Here is a 22,502-nt window from a genome sequence, read left to right as displayed (position 1 = left end):
GGCGCTGCCTTGTCTCCCCAGCTCTTCGAAACCACTGGGCAGCGGCTGTTCCTGCGGGGTTAGGGCACTGCCTTCTCTCCCTAGCTCTGCGAGACCACTGGGGAGCATCCCGTCCTGCGGGATTAGGGCGCTGCCTTCTCTCTCTAGCTCTGCGAGACCACTGGGGAGCGTCCCGTCCTGCGGGATTAGGGTGCTGCCTTCTCTCTCTAGCTCTGCGAGACCACTGGAGAGCAGCCGTTCCTTTGGGATTAGAGCGCTTCCTTCTCTCCCTAGCTCTGCGAGACCGCTGGGGAGCGGCCCTTCCTGTGGGATTAGGGTGCTGCCTTCTCTTCCTAGCTCTGCGAGACCACTGGGGAGCGGCCTTTCCTTCGTGGGCGGGGTGCTGGCTTCCCTCCCCATGTCTTCGAGACCACTGGGGAGCGGCCGTTCCTGCGGGGGCGGGGTGCTGGGTTCACTCCCCAGCTCTGCCAGGGGCCTGGGGATCAGCTCTTCCTGCGGGATTAGGGAACTGTCTTGCCTCCCTAGCTCTGCGAGACCACTGGGGAGCGACTGTTCCTGCGGGATTATTGCGTTGCCTTCTCTCCCTAGCTCTGCGAGACCACTGGGGAGCGGACCTTCCTGCGGGATTAGGGCGCTGGCTTCTCTCCCCAGCTCTGCAAGACCACTAGGGAGAGAAGGCAGCGCCCTAAACCCGCGGGAAGGGCCGCTCCCCAGTGGTTGCGCAGAGCTAGGGACTGGAGGCAGCATCCTAAACCCGCAGGATGGGCCGCTCCAAAGTGGTCACGCAGAGCGAGGGAGAGGAGGCAGCGCCCTAATCCCGCAGGAACAGCCGCTTCCCGGTGGTCTCGGAGACCTAGGGAGAGGAGGCAGCATCCTAATCCCGCAGGAAGTGCCATTCCCCAGTGGTCTCGCAGAGCTAGGGAGAGGAGGCAGCATCCTAATCCCGCAGGAAGTGCCATTCCCCAGTGGTCTCGCAGAACTAGGGAGAAAAGGCAGCCCCCATATCTCGCAGGAAGGGCCGCTCCCCAGTGGTCTCGCAGAACTAGGGAGAGGAGGCAGAGCCCTAATCCTGCAGGGAGGGCTGTTCCCCAGTGGTCTTGCAGAGGTCGGGAGAGGAGGCACCGCCCTAATCCCTCAGGAAGGGCTGCTCCACAGGCCCCTGGAAGAGCTAGGGAGAGAAGGCAGCGCCCTAATCCCGCAGGAAGGGCTGCCACCGAGTGCTCTCACAGAGCTAGGGAGAAGAGGCAGCGCCCTAATCCGGCAGGAACGGCCGCTCCCCAGTGGTCTTGCAGAGCTAGGGAGAGGATGCACCGCCCTAATCCCTCAGGAAGGGCTGCTCCACAGGCCCCTGGAAGAGCTAGGGAGAGAAGGCAGCGCCCTAATCCCGAAGGAAGGGCTGCTCCCCAGGCCCCTGGCAGAGCTGGGGATGGAAGCCAGCACCCCGCCCCCGCAGGAAGAGCCGCTCCCCAGTGGTCTCACAGAGCTAGGGAGAGAAGGCAGCGCCCTAATCCCGCAGGAAGGGCTGCTCCACAGGCCCCTGGAAGAGCTAGGGAGAGAAGGCAGCGCCCTAATCCCGCAGGAAGGGCTGCTCCCGAGTGCTCTCACAGAGCTAGAGAGAAGAGGCAGCGCCCTAATCCGGCAGGAACGGCCGCTCCCCAGTGGTCTTGCAGAGCTAGGGAGAGGAGGCATCGCCCTAATCCCTCAGGAAGGGCTGCTCCCCAGTGGTCTCCCAGGGCTAGGGAGAACAGGCAGCGCCCTTATCCCGCAGTAAGGGCCACTCCCCAGTGGTCTTGCAGAGCTAGGGAGAGAAGGCAGCGCCCATATCTCGCAGGAAGGGCCGCTCCCCAGTGGTCTTGCAGCGCTAGGGAGAGGCGGCAGCGCCCTAATACTGCAGGATCGGCCGCTCCCCAGTGGTCTGCAGGGCTAGAGAGAGGAAGCAGCGCCCTAATCCCGCAGGAGGGAGAAAGGTGGCTGCAGTCATAAGAAATCCCCTAGCTACCACCTGAGCTGGAACAAGGATTATGCCAGGTGAAAAGATTTGGCCCAGACTAGAAATAAGCCTTGTCTTCAAAAGAAGTTTATTGGAAGATCTCTGATGGTGACATTTTATCTGTATTGAGTTTCCTATTGTATTAGGTTTAGACTTGCATGTTTTTCATATATTTTGCTCTATAGAGAAGGAAAAGTTAATGCCTTAGAAGATTCTGTGTGTGTGTGTGTGTTAGATGGATGCGAAGGTGTCTAGAAAACACTCTCCTGTAGTCTCTTTTCTCTGATTTCCTTTAGAAAATTTGAAGCAGGGAGCGAAAACCATTATCATAATCTGAGGGGTTTGAACTCAGAGCTCTCAGATTATGAGACTGAGACACTACCAGCTGTGCTAGGAAGGTTTAGAAAACAGTTACACTCAATGCATATAGAACCCTCCTACAGCCGTGACAGAGCCAGTTATACTGCAGGTGCTTCATAGGCAAAGCTGGGAAACAGGCAGTTATCAAGCTCTGTGGTTCACAACCTTGCCTGGTCATTGAAAGGCTGCTGGTTCTAAACCTAACTAAAGAAGTGACTTTTCAGCAATGAGACTCCAGGATATTTAACAGAAAGAAAACCTCTTCATTTCCGGTTTAGCCCCATTTGACCCTTTCTGCCTGTCTTCTCCCCCACATCATCTCTTCCCTTCTCCATTAGAGCCATACAGAGAGGAGCCCCACTCACTGAGAAGTTCTCTTTTCTCCTTCACAGAGGGCTTTAACGCCCCTTATCTCACTCAGGCTCACAACTGCCCAGAGTTCGAGAACTGTCCCTGTTCCCATCAGACAGATGGGGAGGAGCCTGAGGTCCAGAGGAGGGAAGTGACTTACCCAAGGGCCTACAAAGCAAAGCGGTGGTAGAGCCAGAATGAAAAGCCACCAGTTCTGACTCCTGTTCTAATGGACAACGAATGCCCCAGAGGCAGGGATAGAGCTCAGGAATCGAGATGGTGGGGAAATGTCATTCAAACTGTTTCTGTCAGAAAATCCCATTCAGACTAAACCAGTTTGTTTCTCGAAATCATAACAAGTGGGATAAAAGTTCTTTGCAAAAATACTTTGTTGCAAAACAAAAGCATCTCCTGTTTGTCACAGTGTGTTAAGTTGTCTTGTCGCACACAAAGAGGAGACACTTGGATCTCAAACATTAGATAAGATGCTTCAGTCTGAGCTAAGTCATTGCTGCTCTTAACAATTTCAAAATAAAAACATACAAATCAAATAGACTATTTCAGCTATTCTATTATACCATAATCTGCTCTGAGTAAACGGGATAGGACACCTCATATTATGCACTACTTCTAGTGACACTCTCCAATGGATCCCCATCCTCCACCACTGTGAAGTAGGTAGGAGCGGATCATTATTACCTCTACCTGAAAGAGGGAGAAGCTAAGGCTGAGAAAGGAGAATTGACTTGCCTTAGATCACCCAGCCAGCGAGTGGCAGAGTTGGGAATAGGACCCAAGAGCCCTGATTTTCAAACTAACCATCGGAATTTGAATTTCAGACATTGAATGACCTGAATAAAGTGCTCTCAGATGACCTCCAGACCAACAACAGTGACAGTAACTATTCAGCAAGTATTTGAGGAGAACTGCAATGTTAGAGAGAATCATGAACTGCTCAGAGACAATTAATGCAGAGAAGCAGCAAATTTGTCCAACATAGAATTGGTTCTGACTTATTTCCTTGATCTTAAAAGAGAAAAAGGACCTGAGTCTCCTCCCTGTCAATAACCCCCTGCTCAGCCAATCAGGGTAGAGCCTGAGGAGGGGAGGCTGAGGGTTCTCACCAGAGAGCACAAAGGATGGGCCAGGTCACCAGTGGGAATCAATGTACGAGCACTATTTCAGCCCCACAGTTTTGGATGGACCGCCCACAGTGGGAGCTGCAAAGCACTCTCCCGCAACACACACACACACACACACACACACACACACACACACACACACACACACACACACACACACACACACACACACACACACACCCTGGTGTTGGGAGGTGAAGAGGAGAAAGGACAAAAGAACCAAAAGATGAAGAGAAAGGAGGGAGGGATGGATGGATGGAGGGAAAGGTGAAACAAAAGAGACAAACCCTAATGTCGCCAGTGATTCTAAGGGACAAAATCCCAGCTGTGGAATAAAATTCTGCCTCCTTAAGCTCGTGTTTTCAACGCCTAGAATTCAACTCTCACCAGATGGATCAGACTGAACAGGTTTCAGACCTCCAGGAGGCTCTTGCCTTCTAAACATGGGCGGCTGTTTTCTAGTAAAATCACTACAAGGGAAGGAGAAAACTCGAAAGAAGTTCCTCCTGGCACTCACATCCGTGAACCCGAATACTCTGTCAGTCATCAAGGAGAGACCTGGAGAAGGAGACTTGCTGAAGCAAAGCCACAGGGGTCTTCTGAGGTTTCCCTGGCCCCTCGCCCCTCTCCTGCCTGGATGATGTCAGCATCTCTCTCTGAGGTCACCACCTCCCCACCACCTTGGATCAATAGTTTGAGGTCCTGCAAAAGGCCTTTGTGATGCCACTGCCACACCCCTCCCTTGCTGTGCTAATGTCCTGCCCCTGGCCAGGCACTCTGGAGATTTGAGCAACTCCCTGTGGATCACCCCACTCAAGGAGCGTTCGTTCTAGGCAGCAAGCCGGCTAGACAGGAAAATATCAGACGCTGCTGCCAATGCTACACTCAGTTTTTCAGAAATTAGTTTACTTTATGGCCAGAAGAGACCATTAGAGCTTCTAATCTGAACCCCTGCATATCACAGGCCTCCTGTATGACACAAGAGCTACTTAGGTAGCCTGTTCCTGTGGTGAATCATCCTTACTGTTGAATATTTGTGCCTTAGTTGTAATATGAATTTGTCTCTTTTTGCCGTTCAGCCATTGGGTCTTGTTATGCCTTTCTCGGCTCAATTAAATAGCCCTCTAACACCCACTATTTTCTCTCCATTAAGGCCCTTCAACACTTCAGTGAAGTCACCTTTCAATCTTCTTTTGATAAGCTAAACAGACTGAGCTCTTTCAATAGCTCACTAGAAGGCATTTTTCTCCAGCCCTCAGAACATTTGGTGGCTCTTTGTTGCCCCAGCTCCAATTTCACATCATCTTTTTCAACCGATGACACCAAAACTGGAGGCAGCATTCCAATATCAGTCTCACTGATACCATGTCACCTCCTGGGACATTAAAGACTTAATCTGTAACTGTATAGATCACCATTGCGACCACTGTTCTATATTTGCAGCCAATATTGTAGAAAAGTTGCCATGTAAGGGGTCTGTGAAGAGGTTCTGACTGGCTGATTATAATGATGCTATCTCTAGATTTGTATCATTTTTGTAGGGCTGGTCCACACTAAGGGGGGGTAATCGATCTTAGATACGCAACTTCAGCTACGTGAATAGCATAGCTGAAGCCGAATATCTAAGATCGGATTACTCAGCTGTCCTCACCGCGCGAGATCGATGTTCGCGGCTCTCCCTGTCGATTCCACAACTCCGTTGGGGTTGATAGAGTTCCAGAATCGATATAAGCGCGCTCGGGGATCGATATATCGCGTCAAGATGAGACGCGATATATCGATCCCCGAGCAATCAATTTTAACCCGCCGATACGGCGGGTACTCTGGACGTAGCCGTAGTCGACGTTATGAATATTGGTTCTATGCTGTCCATATTTCAAACTCGTGCTCTGCTTCTGGGGAACACTCTAGACAATTTGGTGTCAGTTCTGCCTAGCATGCTTGATGGCCCACTAAGGACCATCAGCTATAGAATTGACCCATTGAGAGAAGGCAGATACACCTTGTGACTCAGCAAGGTATGCAGGGACCTGCCTGTGGACAGAACTCAAAGGTTTTTCTATGCCACGTGCTGGATAGAGTGTCCTTGGGACAAAGAAAGCAAAGACCACGTGGCAAGAGACTATAAAAGGCTGATGCCTCATCTCTATCTTGTCTTCAATCCTGCTTCATACCTCTGGAGGGACTTTGCTACAAACAAGCTTCAGCGCTGTACAAAGGACTGAATGCCCCATCCCAGTTGTGGATGTACTCCAGAGACTCGATTTGAACCTGCAGTTTATTCCATCGCTGCTACAGGTTTGAACCAAGAGCTTTGCCATTACTTCATGTGAAGGATTAAAAATCTATTTGCTGTTTATGCAGCAACCTGGTGCATGGATTGTGCCAGCTCTTTTCCAGACTCAAAGTCCAGAGTATGGTCAAGGATCAGAGGCCTAGCAAATGGTGATAAGCTCAGAGAAAGCTGGGGTAAACAGAAAGCCTTGCTTGCTAAGATAGGCCTGGTCAGCAAATTGCCAGGGGTTGGAGCTAAGAACTAAAGAATTGTGTCTTATTCAGAGTTGCAGATTGAACAAAGAATCCCTGTTCCTATTGTGTTTGTTTCTTCTGTAGGGAGACGTTCTTCCCACAGATCCAATCTTGAGTTTATGAAAAGTTGTCACATGTCAGTATAAGATATGTCATCCTTCCATGTCCCTTCCCAGGGACCAATGCCTGCCTTTAGACACACAGAAAATCTTTATTGCCATATACTTTCACTGTTTCTTTGCTTTAACTCCTAGAAATGTACCTGTTGGACAATCAAAGGAGTTGCTCCATTCCTTTGAACCCCAAATCAGAATTCAACATAGATATTTTATACTAACAACATTTTATCAAAATATTAATGAAATGTTAACTTGCTAACTTGAGACCATGGGTGGAGATATTATGTAATCTGTTAACTATTGGCTAATGTGCTTATCTTGTCTTGCTGCAAAACCTATTCCGGGGTGTGGAACTGCCTACCCCGTCACTTTCCCCTGCTTGTAGAAAATCTATATATTCTATTGTAATTAATTAATTAACAATGTCTCTGAGCCTAATAAGCAAGGTGACACTCTGCCAGCACTGTGTGTAATAAACTCCTATTTTTGACCTCTACACGGTGTAGATTTGTGTCTTTCTCGGACACCTGCTGAATAAAGAGAAGATTCAGGATCCAGCCTGGCTGAATGTGTGTCCTCTCCTCACAGCTTGGTGATCTTTTGAGGAAATGGGGAAGACTGCCTTTGCCTAGCTGTACATTGCTTGCAAAAGAAACAGGTCTTTTTGGTGACAAGTGTTGAAAGGAGGCACTAGACAAATGTGGAGACAGGAAAAATGTCCCCCAACTGAACTGGCATCTGTGGATGCTGAAGTCACAACACAGAGCACTAAACAGTATTTGAGAACGGCTGGTGTCAGAAAAGTCTCTAACAAGGCCTCTTCCCCCCAGCAGGGGCCTCTCTGTGCACAGAACGCCTGGTAGCGTGATGGCTGCAGGCAGTGGAGAACTGTATTTTGACATCTCTTTGCCTGTTTTGTGGTCAGCATCTGCAGTGGCTGTTAAAAGGTCTCTAGATAGTGATATTTGGGAAGAGCTGGCTGAAGAGCCTTCCTACTAACCAGGAGAGCCTGGCTTGGCCTGCCAGTTCTTCCTTGCTGAACCTAGTGTGTCTGATGGCTCCTTTTTTGTATCTCTTTTCAAAAAAAGAGAAGACTTATTAGCAGAATCCTTCTAAGTGCTTGTTCAAGACAGAGAGAGCCTTCCTTGCAGCTAAGTCTTGGTGTAATAGGGCATGTGGTGTCTCTTGCTGGCCATCCTGGTAATGAGTTCTGGTTCACCGGTGCGCCTTCATCTAGTGGCATCTGGCTGCATCTGTTTTATCATTAGGACCCATGTCGCTCTCAGGACTTCAGTGTCCTCTTATGGACACAGCCCTCCGGCTGTGCCCCGCTCAGTTCTCTCCCCTCTTCCCGGGAGCAGCTGTTCTCTACCCAGACACTTGCGTCAGTGGTCGGCTGCAGTCCAGGGTGTAGCCACCTGTGTCAGCCGCTACGGAGGCAAAAGTGGTGAACCTCCAACCCTGCATCTGTTTCCCTGGATCACTTCCCCACAGCCCCAGCAGCTTCCTCTGCCTTTATATTAGGGCCTCAGTCTGGCAGTACTCAGCCAGAAGGTCACTCATGCTCCCCTTATCCACTCAGCACTATTCTGATCATGGTGCCCACCCTTCCTCTTTCCCCAGCCCCAGCCCCAGCCCCAGCCCCAGCCCCAGCCAAACCTCCCTCCTCAAACTCCAAGCAGTGACTAACTCCTGCTGTGCTGAGCAGCCCTTTATATATGGGCTGCTCCAGCAAGCGTTCTCCTGATTGGCTCTCCCAATAAGCCCTTTCCTGATAGGCCGGGTTCTGTGCAGCCTCTGCAAGGCTGCCTTAATCTTTCTCCTGCTTGGTTGGGGGCAGACACCTCCCCACACTTGGAAAATGCAAATGAGAAGTTTAGAGCTGGTGGAAAGGTTACCATGACTGAGAACTGAGCCGAGGTTGCTGCAACTGAAACACAAATCACTAACTGCTATATGATCACAGTGGCTGGTGGGAGAAGCACATGTTAGAAGTCCTCTGTCATCTCAGCTGTGGCTTTCTGTGCACGGAGAGCCAGACATCTCAAGGTCTGCAGGTCTTAAGGGAAATGTGGAACGTCTGTACTTTAGAATTTGCAGGTGTTGTCCTGGGCCATCAAATGGAACAGTTGCAAACAGTTTCATGAGGCAGGCACCATGGCTTAACTGGCTTAAAACACCTTTCTCATAAACAGGAGATCCTGGGTTCAACTCCCAGTGGTGCCTTGTTGTGTGGGTTTTGTCTTCTCTGCTCACATTTTCCTGTGTCTTTCTGGGAAACAGAAGAGACCTCCCTTGGTATTCAAGTCATTGCTTGCTAAGAAAAAGGTTTCTTTGTAGAGAAGCATTGGAAAGAATCAAATCACAAGCCTGGAGCTGATGAAAAGGCTGCTGTGACTGGCATTAGCATGGTGGTTGCTTTGACTGCAATCGCTGCAACACGAGAGCTTGCGCCACATGTCCTTGTGATTCACTGGGGATGTCCACACGCAGATGTCATGTCACCTTCCTTTTGATAGTCACTGATGAAAAATGGAGCAGTTGGGAGAAAAGTCCCAGAGAGTGGCACCGTGGCTAAGCTGGCTGACTCACCTGCCAGGTAAAGTGGAGTTAGGGATGCAGCACCCAGTGGTGCCTTGCCAAATGTGTCTGCTCTTCCCATCTTTTGGTCAATCTTCTGAGGAAACAGAGAAAACTGCCTCTGCCTTGCAATGCAAATGCTTCCAAAAGAAACCGGTCATTTTTTCTGACAAGTGTTGGAAGGAGGCACCTAAGAAATGTGGAGACAAGGAAAGGGTCATCGTAACTCAACTTGCATCCATGGCTCTTAAGGCCACAACACAGAGCACTAAGCACTGTATGACCACAGCAAAATCTAAACTTTACACCTTATAACACTAGGCAGTAGTTAGGTCAAGCATTTTTCTCACCCCACTGGATGTTACCCTCCTTAATACATAGAATTCCCCCCTTTATTTTCTCAGGATTCCTGCTGCTTCCAACATAGGTGGGGGAGGACAAAGGCAAAAACATGATGCCACAGTCTCCTATTTTATATCCTTAGTTCAAGTGTCTAGAAGACACTTGCCCAGACATGTCTGGGTGGGCTCTGCTGAGTCACTATGTTGGGGAATCCTCCTGGTGTGGTCTTGTGCAACTGAGTCATAGACTTGAGCAATTCCCACAGTGTTGTGTTTGGGCATCTGTCATTGAATTGGAAATCCCTTAATTACAATTCCTCTGCTGATTCATGGTTGTTGAACTCCCTCCTTGGCAGGGGTCACTAGCAAAATTATAGCATATTTCAGTAACAACCATACAGCAAAATGCATAACTTCATACACCCTCATGCTATACATATTTGGACAGAGTAACCAATTTCAGCAGATCATGACTTTTCATGTGATAACTGACATGGAATTGTTTGTATGACATATCACAGTCATATATGAATGATGAATATGTGAGCTACAGGGGGCTATTTTGAGGTACATCATGTCACAAAAGCCTCCAGAGACTGGTCTTTGGGAAGAGCTGGCTGAAGAGCCTTCTGAGTAACTGAGAGATCCTGGTTTGGCCGGCCAGTTTGTGCTTGTGAATTAAACTTGTCCGCTGGGCTCCCTTTTTTGTGTCTTTTTCACATAAACAGAGCAGAAGTTCTTGTCCAATCCTTGACAGTGCTTGTTCAAGACACAGAGAGCCTCTGTGCTGGGGCAGGGGTAAGGGTGCAGGAGGTGGTCGGAGGGGGGTGCTTACCTCGGGGAGCACAGCTTCCAAAGTGACCGGCACACACTCCACTCCGGCAGTGGCTCCTAGGCAGTGGATCCGAGGGCGGGTCAGCTGTGGAGTTTGCACTCAGGTTCGCAGGGATATGCCGGCTGTTTCCAGGAGCAGTGCGGCAGGGAGGGAGGGGGCAAAGTGGGCAGGGAGCTACCTTAGCGCTGCTGGCACATCTCCGTGCGTTCCTTGGGGAGGCATCAGGTCTCTGTGGGCTGCCTGGGGCAGGGCAGTGCCCGAGGGGGCTCAGGCCACCCCTTTGTCTCCTCTGTCCAGGCTCCTAGCCCATTTTGCTGACCGGCAGGGATTTTAGGGTGCAGCAGCGCAGGGAGCAGGAAGGGTGAACCACAGCGGCTACCTCCCCTAGAATTATTTGCAGTCGAGATTTCCCCCAACAGTGCCCCACAGGGGCAGGGTCAGCTCCAGTACAGGCCACACAGGAAGGCTTAATGCTCGAGCTACAGCACATGCTGGGCAGACTTGAGGCCAGGGTCCCCATGGAAGGAGAGAAGAAGAAGACTCGGCCCCTGGAGGGGCAAGATGGGCTTCCTGGATCCCATTTGCTCACACCCAGGGCCCTGCCCCCACTCCCAAGTCGTCCATGGCGCCCCCAGGTCAGCCAGAATGGAGCAGCAGTTTTCACTGCACCAAGTCCACTTATGGCTTACAGGCAACTCCCAGACCCACCACAGCCCACCATTTTGGCCAGAAAGGAACCTACTCAGCCTCACCATTGCTTCTTTTCCTTCCACCCAGAACCCTGCTTCTCCTGGGCTGCAAGGAGCCATCCCTGGGATGCCAACAGGCAGCCACAGGGGTCTATCTCCCAGCAGCCAACTGCACCTCCATGGGTTTGGCCCTCAGAAGGGCAGGTGGGGGTTTCCTGGATCCCAGTTGCTCACAGCCAGCCCAGCCTCCACCTCTAAAACCATCAGTCATCCCCCCAGGTTGGCCATAAAGGAGCAGCTATTCTCCGCTTGGACTCAGCTTTGCTTGTTTTCCTTTCACCCAGAACCCCACTTCTTCTCCTGGGCTGCAAGTAGCCATCCCTGGGAAACCAAGAGGCAGGCACAGGATTCTGCCTCCCAGCAGCCAACCACACCTCCCCAGGCTTTGCAGAATGAATGGTGGTGCTCTACTAACCCCACTTAGCCACAATGATGTGCTTAGTTTCTGCCCTGCCTTCCTCAGCTTGACTTTCCTCTTTTGCCCCATTCCTGCCTCACTTCCTCCTTCGGCAAGTCACGCAAAGGAGGCCAGCAGGAAGAGCCGGCGTCCACCAGCCAATCTCCAAGGGCAGAGGAGGCCAAGCCACAAGCCTCTGAAAGGTAACATGCCTAACTCCTCTAGGTTCTCCAGCCTGACACCAAGGTGCTTTCTCCACTGCTGTCAGCACCTTCTGTCATGCAGGGGTTGGAGTTACCCAAGGGACAGGCCAATAGGAGAAGGAGGAGCATCTTTCTGAACAGGAAGGGGATCTGGGAAAATGAAGCCAGCGTGTTTCTGCCTGGTTTTGAACCAAGGACCTTTCGCGTGTTAGGCAAATGTGATAATCACTACACTACAGAAACTCCATCTACCTGGTTGTTGCTCAGCCTGCCACAGACCGATGGACAAACCTAGAGAAAGTGGTGGCAGCCCTTCGATAGGTCAGCTGGCAGAGCAGAGGACTGGAGCCGGTACTCAGGAAGTCGTCCTTACCTCGCCCGTGTGACTCTAGCTTGAGGGAGAGCTTCTTCTTCTTCTCCTTGCTGACAAAGAGTAAGAGAAGAATGAAAGGTCAGGTGGGCCAACTCGGTGCAGAAGCCCATACTGTCTTTTCCTGCTGCATAGCCTGAAATGAAGGACTCGTGACAGTTAAAGGAACTGCTGCACTTTCAGAAAACATACCACCTGTGCACAAAGGGGGATTGAATAGCCTGTTAGTCTAGCACGCTCCCAACTGAACTACTTCAGCAGCTGCTAGGTTTCTTTTTGGCTCATTAAATCACATCTTCAGTCACTGATGGCCAATGAGAGAGTGACATTGCTTGCTATTTTAGCACTTGAAAATGCCATTGGCCAATCTTTGGATCTCTTTAATGCTGCGCTTCAGTTCATGGGGGAAAGGTGAGAGAAGCCACCTTTCAACTAAAGGCCTGGGGTTAACATCCTAACGCTGTCTCCTACTGTAACACTATTTAATCCTGGCCAGCCCTGTGCTGGTGACAGTTCCATTTCTAGATGTTAATATGTGTCAGTTACCATTAAAATTAAAAAGTTTCTATATGCTTAAAGAAAATGCATTTGTTTTATTTGCTTACATATGGCATGAATAAATACAGGTTTACAGAACCTAGCCTGCAAATTTAGCATCTTATATGACAGAGAAAATCATGCATCGAAATTGTGCATCGAAATCATGTACTGAGCTACAAATGCAATGAAAAATAAGATACTTAAAATTTTAACATATTGAGGGCGGGACACCGAAGACACGTCTTGCCTGGGGTGCCACTTGGTCTAGGTCAGACCCTGTCAGGGAGAACAGGAGTTAGTCTCACATGCCTATTTTCAGCCTGTAATCTGTGGGCACCCTGCTCTGTGGGAGGGATCGTGGTAGCCCAGAGTCAGGGCTGGAAGAGGCCCTGATTGAGGGGGTGGCTGCATGGTTTACAGCGCTCTGATGTCTCAGACAATGTGTCTCTCCCAAAGCCTCAGATCTGCATCCCCAGAAGGCTCCTGTGCTGCCTCCGCTTCTTTCACATTCTACAGCAAGGAGCAGCAGCAAGGGTCAGGGATGAGCCATAGGGCACTAGGTGGGGGGCAGAGGCTTCAGGAGCCCAGAATGTTTGCCTGTCTGGGCATTTTGGCTGAGACCCCAGGGACACATTGTGCACCAGAATCCCAGGCATCTATGAAAGGAGCATAGGCACTTAAGAGCAGCCATACTGGGTCAGACTGGGTCCATTTTGCCCAGTGTCCTGTCTTCCCATAGCGGCCAAAGCCAGATGCCCCAGAGGGAATGAACAGAACAGGTAATCATCAAGTGATCTATCCCCTGTCACCCGCTCCCAGCAAACAGAGACTAGGGACACCTTCCCTGCCCATCCTGGCTCAGAGCATGTCCTCCGTGAATCGATTTAGCCCTTTTTTTGAACCCTGTTATAGCCTTGATCTTCACAACATCCTCTGGCAAGGAGTTCCACAGGTTGACAGTGCATTGTGTGAAAAAATACTTCCTTTTGTTTGTTTTAAACGTGCTGCCCATTAATTTCATTTGGTGACCCCTAGTTCTTGTGTTATGAGAAGGAATAAGTAACACTTCCTTATTTACTTTCTCCACACCAGCCATAATTTTATAGACATCTATCATATCCCCCCTTAGTCATCTTTTTTCCAAGCTGAAATTTCCCAGTCTTATTATTCTCTTCTCATATGGGAGACACTCCATACCCCTTTCTGAACCTTTTCCAATTCCAATACATCTTTTTAAAGATGGGGTGACCATATCTGCAAGCAGCATTCAAGATGTGGGTGTACCATGGATTTATACAGTGGCAAAAAGATTTTCTCTCTTATTATCTATCCCTTTCTTAATGATTCCCAACATTCTGTTCGCTTTTTGCCAGCTGCTGCACATTGAGTATATGTTTGCAGACAACTATCCACAGTGACTCTAAGATCTCTCACTTGAGTGGCAACAGCTATTTTACATCCCATCGTTTTATATGTAGAGTTGGGATTGTGTTTGCCAATGTGCATCACTTTGCATTTATCAACACTGAATTTCATCTGCCATTTTGTTGCCCTTTCACCTAGTTTTGTGAAATCTCTTTTTTAGCTCCTCACAGGCTGCTTCGCACTTAACTGTCCTCTGTAGTTTTGGATCATCTTCAAATTTTGTCACCTCGGTGTTTAGCAGACCGTTTATCAATATGTTGAATAGTCCCAGTACAGACACACTAGGTACCAGTTTGCATCCTGAAAACTGAGCATTTATTCCTACCCTTTTAACCCAGCTTTTAACCAGTTATTGATCCAGGTGAGGACCTTCCGGAGGTGAAAGTCAGCCAGTCCAGTCCAGTATGGGATACCGGCAAGAGTGGGTATGCTGTGCTAGCCCGGCCCAGCTTCCCCAATCTGGTGATTTAAAGGGCCCAGGGCTCCCTGCAGAGGCCAGAGCCCCGGGCCCTTTAAATCGCTGCCTGAGCCCCCCTGCCGTAGCCCTGGGGAGCAAATCACTGCCGTGGATGCTGCTTTCTCCCGCGCCATGAACACAGAGCAGGGGCGGCGGGAGCTTCCTTACAGTGGTGTGGGGCAGCGTTGTCTGAACTGTGGCACTCCCATGACACCCCTTCCCCAGGGACCCACATTCACACCACCCCTCCCCCGAGGCCACACCCACAGAACACCTCTTCTCCCCAAGACTTCACCCTTCTCCCCCATCACTTGTCCTAACAGCCAGTAAAGAGTGGTGGGGCCATGGCCCTCTAACCCCCTGTTCCAGCACCCCTGACACAGAGCTAAGCAGGCAGCAGTGTGTGTGTGTCACAGAAGCTGCTGTGCTGAGCCGAGCCAGTGAGGGAAACGGGGGCTGATGTTGGGGCTGTCCCCTTCCCCCTGCCTCAGGACTGGTTGCTTGCAGCAGCTGTCTGAACTTAGAGACAGTGTGGGCACAAAAGTGCCCAACACACTCACTCTTCCCCAACACACACACTAACACACACTCTACCCCACCAGGCACATTGCAGTTGAAAAGCAGCTGGCAATCTAGTAGGATTCCCATGGAACAATGGGATAGAGAAACCTGCATCATGTGATGCTGTACCGGCCCGTGAGACATCGCAAACCCTTCCCAAAGGACCTGCAGCCAGTTGCACAGCTACCCACAATGCACTGCTCTCTGTGGCCATCCAAGAGTCTAGCCTGGATGTGCTCTGGTAACACAAGGGGCCTAGTGTGGACCTGCAACAGCTGTTTAATTAAAACACTTTAAAGCCACATTACCCAATAGTGTAGATATAGCTTGAGAGTGAGACAAGACCCAGCTCTGTTGAAACTGAAGAACCACAACTTCCTCCGTAGTTGTCAGGATTTGAACCTGTTCAGGGAGATCCCAATGGATTTCTAGCCCATCGCCTTAACCACTCAGCCACAACTACTTGCTTGAGATGTGTTTCTCACTACACTCCACTTCTGTTCTCACTGAGTAATCAATTCCCATTGTATCCTCAGACCAGCTTCCACAACACACACACTGCTGTGCCATTGTGTAAGTGTGTCCCTGGCTGAACTGCAAGAATTCCTGCTCATTTCCCTTCTGCCTGGAGCATGAGGAGAGTGTTTTTGTGGTCAATGACGTTCCTGTAGATAGTTGTCCATTTCCTGCCTTGATCATTCAGACAGTTCCTTTACCATCCTATCCCCAGCACATCAGGGATTGCAATAGCAGGGGGCAGGTTTTCTCTGGGGCACTGAGCTTTGCCAGGGGGTTGGTGGCTCCTTTCTTTCCTCACCCTGGAGTAAACTCAGCTTTTTATTCCATCCTTGATGTTTCAAGGAACAGCAACAGATGAGTGAGGAAAGAGATGGACAGGGCGGGCCTCAAAGGAGGGGCAGAGAGGTGCAAGTGGTGGAAGGCCGTCATGGGCAGGGCAAAGAGGTGTGGTGGCGGACAGGGCAGGTCAGGGAGGGATAGAGAGGTATGAGTGCTGGGCAGGGATGGTCTTAGGGGAGTGGGCAGAGAGGTTTGGGCAGGGTGAGTCTCAGGGGAAGGGCAGAGAGGTGGGGGCAGCAGGCAGACCTTGGTGTAGGGGGTGGAGAGGCACAAGGAGGCCTTTCGGGGAGAGAGGAGTGCAGCAAAAGGTGGACCAGCAGGCCTCAGCTAAAGAGAAGAGCAGGGGTGGGAAGTGGCCAAATGGAAGTGAGGGCAGAGCACAAGTGGGGCCTCAGAAGGAGGAGAATGAGTCAAGGGTGTGGAGTGGGCAAGGCCTCCCAGAGGATTCAGGAGCCTGGGGCAAAACAATTTTGGGTGCCCCTTCCATAAAAAAAAGTTGCAATACTCTAGAATACTATATTCTCATGGGGGCCCTGCAGGGCCTGGGGCAAATTGCCCCACTTGCCTCTTCTCTGGGTGGCCCTGCCCTCAGCCTCTCCTCCTAAGTCCCCTGCCCCCTAATCATTTTTGTTTCCCTCCCCTAGACTCTCTCCAATTTGTTTCTGTAGTGGGAGGGCGAAAACTGGACGCAATGCTCCAGATGTGGCCTCACCAGCCCCGAATAGAGGGGAATAATCACTTCCCTTGATCTGCTGGCAATGCTCCTACTAATCCAGCCCAATACGACCAGTTCCCCATACTGAATGCAGACCCAGCAATATTTGATAAATTGGTAACTGTCCATTCAGGAGGTTCTTTCCTACCTATTCATAAAGAATGAAGATGCTCTAAGCAGAGGAGAGAGAGCTGTCCCATCTGTGTAGTTAATCCATCTCCCTGAGAGGTGGTAGCTATGTCACTGGGGGAAGCTATGTGGGTGGGCGTGCAAGCTGTGGTGTCTACATGTATCTATAAGTTTAATCAAACCCCATTTTTAAAAGCACTGTGGTCTGGGAAGAGAACAGGAGATCTCTGAGGCAGGGCCTGTCCTTCAAAATCTTTAAGATCACTGACTTACCTCTACAGCAACCATGGGGGTGTAGCTCAGAGGTAGAGTGTTTGACTGCAGATCAAAGAGTCCTTGGTTCAGATCCAAGTGCCTCCTTACAAACCTCTTCCTTCAACCAAAATAATGGTATTTCCATTATGTTGAGGAGTTCCACTGAATAGGGATCCCTGAAATGAATAGAAACACTCAATATCTTCCTGTGCAAATGCATAAAAACCTAGCAAACATGTGCCTCCACTGAAATCAGTTCCAATCCTCTACAGGATTAGAGAATCCTTATTGAGGTTGCAGGAAAAAACCATCCCGATGTGCAGAAAGAATAGTAAATATGGCAGGCGACCAGCTTGGCTTAACAGTGAAATCCTTGCTGATCTTAAACGCAAAATAGAAGCTTCCAAGCAGTGGAAGATTGGACAAATGACCAGGGAGGAGTATAAAAATATTGCTCAGGCATCCAGCAGTGAAATCAGGAAGGCCAAATCACACTTGGAGTTGCAGCTAGCAAGAGATGTTAAGAGTAACAAGAAGGGTTTCTTCAGGTATGTTAGTAACATGAAGAAAGTCAAGGAAAGTGTGGGCCCCTTACTGAATGAGGGAGGTAACTTAGTGGACAGAGGATGTGGAAAAAGCTAATGTACTCAATGCTTTTTTTGCCCCTGTCTTCACAAACAAGGTCAGCTCCCAGACTGCTGCACTGGGCAGAACAGCATGGGGAGGAGGTGACGAGCCCTCTGTGGAGAAAGAAGTGGTTCGGGACTATTTAGAAAAACTGGAGACGAGCACATGTCCATGGGGACGGATGTGCTGCATCCGAGGGTGCTAAAGGAGTTGGCGGATGTGATTGCAGAGCCATTGGCCATTATCTTTGAAAACTCATGGAGATCGGGGGAGGTCCCGGATGACTGCAAAAAGGCTACTGTAGTGCCTATCTTTAAAAAGGGAAGAAGGAGGGTCTGGGGAACTACAGGCCAGTCAGCCTCACCTCAGTCCCTGGAAAAATCATGGAGCAGGTCCTCAATGAATCAATTCGGAAGCACTTAGAGGAGAGGAAAGAGATCAGGAACAGTCAGCATGGATTCACCAAGGGCAAGTCATGCCTGACTAACCTAATTACCTTCTATGAGGAGATAACTGGCTCTGTGGATGAGGGGAAAGCAGTCTATGTGTTATTCCTTGACTTTAGCAAAGCTTTTGATGTGGTCTCCCACAGTATTCTTGCCAGCAAGTTAAAGAAGTATGGGCAGGATGAATGGACTATAAGGTGGATAGAAGCTGGCTAGATCGTCAGGCTCAACGGGTAGTGATCAACGGCTCCATGTCTAGTTGGCAGCCGGTTTCAAGCGGAGTGCCCCAAGGGTAGGTCCTGGGGCTGGTTTTATTCCATATCTTCATTGATGATCTGGAGGATGGTGTGGATTGCACCCTCAGCAAGTTTGCAGATGACACTAAACTGGGAGGAGTGGTAGATATGCTGGAGGATAGGAATAGGATACAGAGGGACGTAGACAAATTAGAGAACTGGGCCAAGAGAAACCTGATGAGGTTCAACAAGGACAAGTGCAGAGTCTTGCACTTAGGACGGAAGAATCCCATTCACTGATACAGACTAGGGACCGAGCGGCTGGGCAGCAGTTATGCAGAAAAGGACCTAGGGGTTACAGTGGAGGAGAAGCTGGCTATGAGTCAGCAGTGTGCCCTTGTTGCCAAGAAGGCTAACGGCATTTTGGGCTGTATAAGTAGGGGCATTACCAGCAGATCAAGGGATGTGATCATTCCCCTCTATTCGACATTGGTGAGGCCTCATCTGGTGTACTGTGTCCAGTTTTAGGCCCCACACTACAAGAAGGATGCGGAAAAATTGGGAATAGTCCAGTGGAGGGCAACAAAAATGAATAGGGGTCTGGAGCACATGACTAATGAGGAGAGGCTGAGGGAACTGTTCTTGTTTAGTCTGCAGAAGAGAAGACTGAGGGGGGATTTGATAGCTGCTTTCAACTACCTCAAAGGGGTTTCCAAAGAGGATGGATCTAGACTGTTCTGTGTGATACCTGATGACAGAACAAGGAGTAATGACCTCAAGTTGCAGTGGGGGACGTTTAGGTTGGATATTAGGAAAAAAAACTTTTTTACTAGGAGGGTGGTGGAGCACTGGAATGGGTTACCTAGGGAGGTGGTGGAATCTCCTTCTTTAGAGGTTTTTAAGGTCAGGCTTGACAAAGCCCTGGCTGGTATGATTTAGTTGGGGATTGGTCCTGCTTTGAGCAGTGGATTGGACTAGATACCTCCTGAGGTCCCCTCCAACCCTGATATTCTATGATTATATGATTAGATGCACTAATGGTCTCTTCTGGCCATAAAGTCGACTAATTTATGAAAAACTGAGTGTAGCATTGGGAGCAGAGTCTGATGTTTTCCTGTCTAGCTGGCTTGCTGCCTAGAACGAACGCTCCTTGAGTGGGGTGATCCACAGGGAGTAGCTCAAACCTCCAAAGTGCCTGGCCAGGGGCAGGACAGTAGCATGGCGAGGGAGTGGTGTGGCAGTGACATCGCAAAGGCCTTTTGCAGGACCCTAGACTATTGGTCAAAGGTGGTGGGGAGGTGGTGTCCTCACAGAGAGGTGGTGACCTCACTGACATCAGCCAGGCAGGACAGGGGCAAGGGGCCAGGGAAACCTCAGAGACCCCTGTGGCTTTGCTTCAGAAAGTCTCCTTCTCCAGGTCTCTCTTTGAGGACTGAGAGAGTATTCGGGTTCACGGACGTGAGTGCCAGGAGGAACCTCTTTCCAGTTTTCTCCTTCCTTTTTGCGATTTTACTAGAAAACAGCCGTCCCTGTTTAGAAGGTAAGAGCCTCCTGGAGGTTTGAAACCTGTTCAGTCTGATCCATCTGGTGACAGGTGAATTCTAGGCATGGAAAACACATGTTAAGGAGGCAGAATTTTATTGCGCACCCTGGGATTTTGTCCCTTAGAATCGCTGGGGACATTTGGGTTTGTCCTTTTTGTTCCACCTTTTCGTCCCTCCCTTCCTCCCTCCTTCCTTTCTCTTCATCTCTTGCTTCTTTTCTCCTTTCTCCTGTTCGCTTCCCAACAACAGGAGGGGTGTGTGTGTGTGTGTGTGTGTGTGTGTGTGCGCGCTCTGCAGCTCCCACTGTGGGAGGTCCACCCAAAAATGTTGGGCTGAACTAGTGCTCAGGCAGTGATCCCCACCAGTGACCTGGGCAATCCTTCGGGCTCCCTGGTGAGAACCCTCAGCCTCCCGTCCTCCGTCTCTACCCTGACTGGCTGAGCAGGGGGTTATTGGCTGGGAGGAGATTTATGTCCTTGTTGTTATCTTTTAAGATCAAGGAAATAAGTCATAACCAGTTCTATGTTTGATGAATTTTGCTGCTTCTCTGCATTAATTGTCTCTGAGCAGTTCATGATTCTAACATTGCAGTTCTCCTCAAATATTTGCTAAATAATTACTTTGCACTGTTGTTGGTCTGGAGCTCATCTGAGAGCACTTTATTCAGGTCGTTCAATGTCTGAAATTCAAGATCCGATGGTTAGTTTGAAAATCAGGACTCTTGGATCCTATTCCGAACTCTGCCACTGACTGGCTGGGTGACCTAAGACAAGTCAATTCTCCTTTCTCAACCTTAGCTTCTCCCTCTTTCAAGTAGGGATAGTAATGATCCGCTCCTACCTACTTCATGGTGGGTAGAGGATGGGGATCCATTGGAGAGTGTCATTTGGAGTAGTGCATAATATGAGGTGTCCTATCATGTTTACTCAGAGCAGATTAACACATAATAGAATAGCTGAAATAGTCTATTTGATTTGTATTTTTTTATTTTGAAATTGTTAAGAGCAGCAATGACTTAGCTCAGATTGAAGCATTTTACCTAATTTTTGAGATCTAAGTGTCTCCTCTTTGTGTGTGACGAGACAATTTAACACACTGTCACAAACAGGAGATGCTTTTGTTTTGCAACAAAATCTTTTTGCAAAGAACTTTCATCCCACTTGTTATGATTTCAAGAAACAAACTGGTGTAATCTGAATGAAATTTTCTGACAGAAATGGTTTCAATGAAATTTCCCCATCTCGATTCCTGAGCTCTATCCCTGCCTCGGAAGCAGGGGGTTGTTGTCTGTTAGAACAGGAGTCAGGGCTGGTGGCTTCTCTTTCTGGTTCTGCCACCGCCTTGCTGTGTAGGGCCTTGGGTAGGTCACTTCCCTTCTCTGGACCTTAGGCGCCTCCCCATCTGTCCAATGGGAACAGGGATAATTCTCGAACTCTGGGCAGTTTAGAGCCTGAGTGAGATAAGGGGTGTTAAAGCTCTGGGTGAAGGAGAAAGGGGAGTTTCACAGTGTTTAACACCAATGATTTCTAAAGTTTGCTAAAATATCTAGTCTGCGAAAACAAGAAATGGTCAGGGTCGAACTTTTTAACCACTGCCCTTTTTAAAGCCCATTCAGAGATGTGAGTCCATATCTTTTAGGTACCTGGGGTTCTTTGCCAGCAGGAGAGAAGATGTTCCTGCCTCCGTTTTTGTACCCTTAACAAACCCGGTGTTGTGCCTCAGTTTTGTCTGAGATCCCTGAAAAAGAACATTTTCCCATCCATGAACAAGACAGTCCCGTAGGACATTCTCACAAGTGAATGAGGGAAATGCGGTCCAGCTGCACTCAGTGTAATGTGGGTGCAGAGCTGGTTGAAAGCGCAGACTCCAGGAGCCCTTCTCCAGGTTTGGCTGTCCAACGGAGAGGCTGTACCTAGTGGGTCCGGCAGGGATCAGTCTGGGGTCCAGTACTATTCAATATTTTTATTAATGATTTGGAAAATGCAGTGGAGACCATACTTCTAAAATTTGCAACTGACATCAAGCACTTTGGAGCACAGGATTGGAATTCAAAACTGCCATAACAAATTGGAGAGTCGGTCTTCTTGAGCCAAACTCCGTGGCTGGGTCCTTCTCTCTAGATTGGGCTGAAGTGAAACCCCAGAGCCAAACACTCCTTCTGGGCAGTGCGCTCCTCCCTTGAATGGTCAGATGCTGCTTAGCACTGTCAGAGCAGCTTTTGCTGGGGGATTCTCCCAGCACTTTCCAATAGTGGGAAAGTATGAAATCCCCATTTGTAGGCTGGGGACAGAGCCCTAGAGGGGGGAGCAACTTGCCCAAAATCTCACAGAAAAAGGAAAACAACCGGTAGTGGAACCAATAGGAAACCCAACAATGGAGCTCAGGAGTCCTGGGGGTGTGATAGGGTGACCAGATGTCCCGATTCTATAGAGACAGTCCCAATTTTGGGGTCTTTTTCTTATCTAGGATCCTATTCCCCCCCATCTCCTGTCCTGATTTTTCACACTTGCTGTCTGGTCACCCTAGGGTGTGCACATGTATGGGTCCCAGCTGGTCTCTGCCCCCTTCATTGAAGCACATGTGCAGGGTTACTGCCCTGGGAACTGCAGGGCACCAGTGTACATGGGGCTGGCTGGAGGTAGAGTCTGGCTGCAGGCAGGGCAAGGGGTGCGGGGCTGGCTGGAGACAGGGGTGTGTGGGACAGGCTGGCTGACTTCAGGCAGGGATGCAGAGGGGTGCGGCA

General features: G+C 49.6%; 4 non-coding genes across 4 annotated transcripts; 2 read left to right on the top strand and 2 right to left on the bottom strand.

The window, feature by feature from the left end:
* Nucleotides 1–8,642: 8,642 nt before the first annotated feature.
* Nucleotides 8,643–8,717, top strand: TRNAM-CAU. Its single transcript has one exon. It is a non-coding gene; the product is annotated as a tRNA-Met (tRNA).
* Nucleotides 8,718–11,766: 3,049 nt separating this feature from the next.
* TRNAV-AAC lies at nucleotides 11,767–11,839 on the bottom strand. Its single transcript has one exon. It is a non-coding gene; the product is annotated as a tRNA-Val (tRNA).
* A 3,491-nt stretch (nucleotides 11,840–15,330) lies between these two features.
* On the bottom strand, nucleotides 15,331–15,412 carry TRNAS-AGA. The gene has a single exon. It is a non-coding gene; the product is annotated as a tRNA-Ser (tRNA).
* A 1,527-nt stretch (nucleotides 15,413–16,939) lies between these two features.
* TRNAC-GCA lies at nucleotides 16,940–17,011 on the top strand. The gene has a single exon. It is a non-coding gene; the product is annotated as a tRNA-Cys (tRNA).
* Nucleotides 17,012–22,502: the final 5,491 nt, after the last annotated feature.

This window comes from Gopherus evgoodei, unplaced genomic scaffold, assembly GCF_007399415.2.
Source record: "Gopherus evgoodei ecotype Sinaloan lineage unplaced genomic scaffold, rGopEvg1_v1.p scaffold_77_arrow_ctg1, whole genome shotgun sequence".
Classification (NCBI taxonomy): domain Eukaryota; kingdom Metazoa; phylum Chordata; order Testudines; family Testudinidae; genus Gopherus; species Gopherus evgoodei.
The sequence above is the reverse complement of the archived record's forward strand: the minus strand, read 5'-3'. Positions and strand labels throughout refer to the sequence as shown.